The following is a 6,021-nucleotide window of genomic DNA, read 5'->3' on the forward strand; positions in this document are numbered from 1 at the left end:
CTCTCAAATACACACATGATATGACATATTTCTTTTAGTAAAATTCATGAAATTAAATTTGAAGCTTTCCATGATGCTTGGGATCTAACCTAATAATGTCCTTAAGACTATATCTTGTGGCTCTTGGGGTTTGATGTAAATACTATAAATGTACCTTTTCTAAAAATGATCTATGCTTATGTGCAGGCATGCACACACTCAAATACACACATGATATCACATATAAAATTTATGAGAGATTTAATTTGAAGCTTACCATGATGCTAGGGATCTAACTTAATAAGACTATATCTTGTGGCTCTTGGGGTTTGTTGATGCAATAATTAGGTTAGTTTTGCACTTTTTGTAATTGTTTTCATCTCCATGTTTTGGGCCAACAAAGATATTAGAACAAACACTATGGACTTTCCAATGAGTGTGGTGGTCAAGTCTGTAGAGAATGACCTAATTGGATCCAACTACAAGGGAGACAATAACAATCTTGAAATCCTCATTAGATTATGACCATGTGGTGTAAAAACCATGGCAAAATTGTGTTCACACATGGAGGTGTCATAGCTATGGCAAAACAATGTTGTCACTTGTTCAATAATGGCATCATCATTATATGGATGCATCACTAGTCAAGTGGTAACAAGTGGCAAGCATGGTCTATTCTTTATGTCCTATGTACAATAATGAAATTGGCAATAAACTAATGTAACCATGTACATAACATATTTGCATCCATCTAACCATTATACATACATTATTAAATATTTTTTTTAAGAGTTGCAATGATTGTTACGCTTGTCAAAGAATGGTTGCAAACCCGTAACCTCTTGTAGACTACAATCCTTATAGTGGTTCAACCTATCGTTGATTAGCTAAAATGTCAATTAGTGAACATGTAACTCATTGGCTCTTTAGCGTTCTTCGTAGGGATCTTTGGGGGTTGCTTGTTGAACCTGGTTGATTTTCTTGTATTGCAAAAGGGGGAGACCATTTCCACAGCCACTTATGAAATGGTGCACTCTTATTCTTTTTGATGCAAGAAGACAACCACTCTTCAACATCACTAGCGAGCTCTACAGCGTTGATTTGGCCCTCCTCCCCTGCCTTTGCTTTGTCTCGCCTGCGCCCACCCTCCTCGCCTACTCTTCCTTGTCGCCTGCGCCTTCCTCCCCCTCGTTTGCGCCTGTGCTCGCCCCATGCTTGAGCGTCTCCCCTTCTCCTGCTTGTGCGCCTCTCCCTTTGCTCCTTGCGTCCGCCCCCCTTTTTGTTTTTCCTGTGCTTGCTCCCTTTCTCTCTGCGCCTGTTTTTTTCCTCCCCTTCCTTTCCTTTTTCTGCGCGCCCCCTCTCTCCCCCTTCTCTTCGCTCGTCCAGCGCCTCCCTTACCCCACGCGCTTGCCCCTCTCTTCTTTTTCTAACCTCGCCCCCCTCTTCGCTCTAGTCTCCTCCCCCGCCTGTGCCTGGAGCCCTTTTGCTTTTCCTTTTTTTATCTCCTCCTCGTTCCTTTGGCAGCAATCTCAGTTAGTGGGCTGTTCGCGGTAAGTTTCGGCCTGTTCTGATCTTCGTCCCTAAGACTCCATCTCCACTCTGGTATGCCGTTAGCTGCCTCGTACGTAGACAAACTTCTTTAGGCAAGTCTTCTAGGTGGACCTACAAAGATCACACACATGCATTCTTCGGGGCATGGCTACTAGGTTGAGTTCCACTCTCTAGCGGTGCATGATCTTGTCATACAGTTGAGCCTTGTTGCATTGCGTGTTGCCCTGTTGCATTTGCACGGTGGGCAGCATGGCTTGGACCCGGCATTTGACCCTCTTGTTGGAGTTTCAAGATTTCATGGTGGAAGTTTGCTTCCCAGGTCTCAGGAAAGAATACCTTCCTTTTCTCCCGGTGGATCATTGAAGCCATTGGGATAGTGATGGAATCCCCTCCCATTGCCGCTTCATCTCTCGCAACACGAGGGGTCGGGATTCCATCTCTCCGCGTTTGTATTGCATTGTCCAGGGTAGTGTCCCATGTCATATCCATTCCTTGTCTTCGGGGCGATTCCACGATTTAGTGTGTCGAGTACTCGGGCCTTCCTAGCCAGTGCTTCATTTGTAGGTAGATGGGACACCTTGCCATAGCTTTCGTCCGACGTCAGTCCAGGAGATTGCCTCCAGTGGGCCCCCTTCCTCGTTTAGATCCACACCAAGCACAAGATGAGAGATTGAAAATTTGTTGTTCTTTTTCTCAACAAAAGAGTTCTACCAAAAGATAAGGAAAATATAACAGAAGTCTTTTGTACTATGTACATGCGGTCTATAATGTAAGCTCGCTAACCAAGTGAGTTGGCAAGATAAGTATGCCATAATCAATGGTGGACTAGAAGCTGGTGTAGTTTAGTTGTAGAATCATTGGCGAAGATCTATCATGTCAGCATCTTACTAAACATGTCGATGATGTGACAAAAACGGTCACCCAGGCATATCATAAGTGTCAGCTCGACTTGTGTTGAGTTGGACATCTCAACACTCTCTCTCTCAAGCTCAACTCCATCTCTAGGACTCCAAGCATAATCCAAAACTTGCGAAGCTTCTCTACTCCCAAGTCTTTTGTGAAAATGTCAGCTACTTGCTCCTTTGTGCTAACATACATGAGATCAATGTCTCTTGCTAAAATCCTCTCTCCGATGAAGTGACAATGGACACTTATGTGTTTGGTTTGCGCATGAAAAATGAGGTTCCTCGCCAAGTGTATACTGCTAAGGTTTTCCCAATAAGATGATAACTTGTATGTCACCTTACAATCCTAATCACCAAGTAGCTTGCGCAACCAATCTCTAACATTTTGCCATTGCAGCATCTCTATACTCTGCCTCCATACTTGACAAGGCAACGATTGGTGGCTGCTTCTTGTTGCTCCATGTCACAACACCACTCTCAAAAAGGCAAACATAAATCCACTAATAGATCTCTTATCTGCAATACTGTCAGTCCAATCTGCATCGGTGTATCCAAACAACTGTAACTTTGTACCAGCCTCATTAAAGAGACTAAAGTCTGATGTAGACTTCACATAGCACAATGTGCGTCTCACATCATCCAAATGTAGCTTTCGAGAAACTTACATAAACGGACTCTCCAATCCAATTGTATAGTTCAAATCTGGTTTGGTGAGTGTTATATAGATCAAGCTACCCACTATTTTCTTGTACATAGTGGGGTTCTCCAAAATCTCACCTGCAATTGTACTCAACTTGCCAATTGAATCTAATGTCATAGAAATTGGCTTATAACCAACCATACCATATTTGGATAGCATGTCCAATGCATACTGTCTCTGTGAGACAGCCATATACCCTTGGCCGTCATGATAATCGCAATGCCAAGAAAGTATCTCAGCTCACCGAAATTCTTCATGTCAAATTTCTACTTGAGGAGACATTTCACACTCTCAAATTCCTCTCCATTGTCACCCCCAAAAACAACCAAGTCATCCACATAGATTGTGACGACCACAAGGCCCTTATCACTTCCCGCACATAAAGTGAATGATCAGCATTTGCCACATGAAAGCCAATGGTGATAAGATACTGTGCTATCTTATCATGCCATGCTCTTAGTTCCTGTTTCAAGCCATATATGGCTTTACTCAACTTGCATACAAAATCAGGGTGACCCACATCTTCATAACTTGGTGGTTGATCCATAAACACTTCTTGCAAGTCACCATGCAAGAACTCATTCTTAACATCTATTTGTTGTATAAACCATCCTTTCGCTATACAGCCACCGCAATAATAGCTCACGGTTGTTATCTTAGCAACGGGGTTGAATGTGCCATAAGTCTGAGCATAACCTTTGGCAATCAATCACGCGTTATACTTGCTAATACTTCCATCTAACTTTATTTTGTACACCACTTGCATCTAATAGTCTTCTTGCCCTCAGTCAATGGCACTAAGCCCCAAGTCTCATTTGCATTCAATGAAGCCATTTCTTCATCCATGGCTTTTTTCTAATTTACATTCCTAACAGCTTCTTCAAGAAATGTGGGTTCAACAACTTGCACAATTTTAGTCATATATGTATAATGATGAGCCACATAACCATCATATGTTAACCTGTCTCAACAACCGGTAAATCACCCTGACCTACATCGTCCATGATCACTACATCGTATTTTTGCAGCTTCTCTTGCCTTTCTTACACCAAGTGTTCTAATAGTTGGAATCCCAAGCTCATCATCAAGTCTCTACTCTGAGCCACTAGACTCTCCATCCTCATAAGAATGCCTTGCAGAAATGTTGGGTCTACCAAGAGGCTCACCAACCTTCTCTTTGTCTTTCCGTGGTGTACCAACTGTATTTTTAGGATTGGTATTTTGACGTAGCCAGCAATCTATGGTCTATCAACAGATCCAACACAAGAGGACTCTCCAGGTCAACTCAATGACTCTGATTACTAACTTGCATTCTCTGCAATCACATTTTCAGTTACATCAACCCCAACGACATCTTTTTCAATAGCATACCAGCTACTCATTTCATCAAACACGTCTCTGCTTACCCTCAACTCACGTATTGTAAGATTATAACATCTATATCCCTTTTGCTCAAGGGAATATCCAATAAACACACATTTTTTTTATCTTGTATGTAACTCATTTGGCACATGCACATAAACAATGCATCCAAAAACTTTCAAGTAAGACAAATCAGGTTTCTTGCCAATTGAATTTCTTCTCTAGTGTTATATCATGTATGGTTGTAGTAGGTATCTTCTTTACTCATAAACTGCTGTAGAAACAACTTCAGTCCAATAGTTATGCGGTATATTCTTCTCTGTCATCATGTCTGTTTTTTCGCTCACAGCAACTCTATTTTGTTGCAGAGTGTATCTACATGTAAATTGTCTCTAAATACCATTCTTTCATATGAAATTAGAGAACTCATTGGAGAAGTACTCTTCCTCTTCATCTGACCTTAAGGCACTTCACATGCTATCCTGTTTGCTTTTCAAATGAAGTGAAATCTTATACCTGTAGCCATCCATAGACGTTTTTGTAGGACTCTATATATCTGAATGCATAACATCTAGTACATTCATATCATGTGGAAATACATGCTTTGTCTGCTTTTTAAATTGACATGTTTCACATACTTTCTGCATACCATCAACCTTAAACTTAGACAGCTTTGTCACAATTTCTTTAGTCTGCATAGACTTTATTCTTTACATATTTACATGCCCGATTCTCTTATGCCAAATGTACATATCTACAACTTCTGAACCCTGTGCAAACATTGCGGCTTTCAGTTCATGCATATTTAAATCTAGTATAAACATTCTGTCCACTTTATTGCCTTTTACAACCAGCTTGCACTTGTCTTTAAAGTCTTCGATACAACAAATATCAGGGTTAAAGCACACTTACAAACCCTGCTCAATCACCAGGCCAACAGAAAGCTGATTCTATGTAATATTTGGAACGTGAAGTAAATCTGCAAGATACTTCACCGTACCATCTTGCATAGACATTGGCACATTTTCAACATGGGTAATTGGATGAGTAGTATTATCCCATGTTTTAACAAAACTTGGCTTTTCAAGATTTTTCATATCCTTTAACCACTCGCCATGATTGGTCATGTGGTTCGAAGCACCTGAATCCACATACCATATATCATCATTGCATGCAAATACATCATTTTCCAACACAACACATAAGCACATGTCGCATAACAAACAACCTTTCGTTGTCCTCATTACTTCGGTCAGAGGATGCATAATTATTTTGCTATGCTTTTTCACTTCTCATGTCATTTTGCTTCTTATAGTAATCTGCCTGCACATGCCCAGGTTTGCCAAAATAAAAATAGTCTCGTGTATTATTTTGCTGCCTTTATTAATTTCCACGACCTCTTTGACTTTCCCTACCTCTGAACTGGCCTCTTTCACCTGTGTGTTATTGTGATTCATGGGACTGTTTTGCTGAACATAATTTTATTACCTGTTTGGCCATCACCTTGGCCACGGCCTCGATCTC

This window comes from Cibotium barometz, chromosome 55, assembly GCF_041138505.1.
Source record: "Cibotium barometz isolate CiBa-2024 chromosome 55, ASM4113850v1, whole genome shotgun sequence".
Taxonomy (NCBI): Eukaryota; Viridiplantae; Streptophyta; class Polypodiopsida; order Cyatheales; family Cibotiaceae; genus Cibotium; species Cibotium barometz.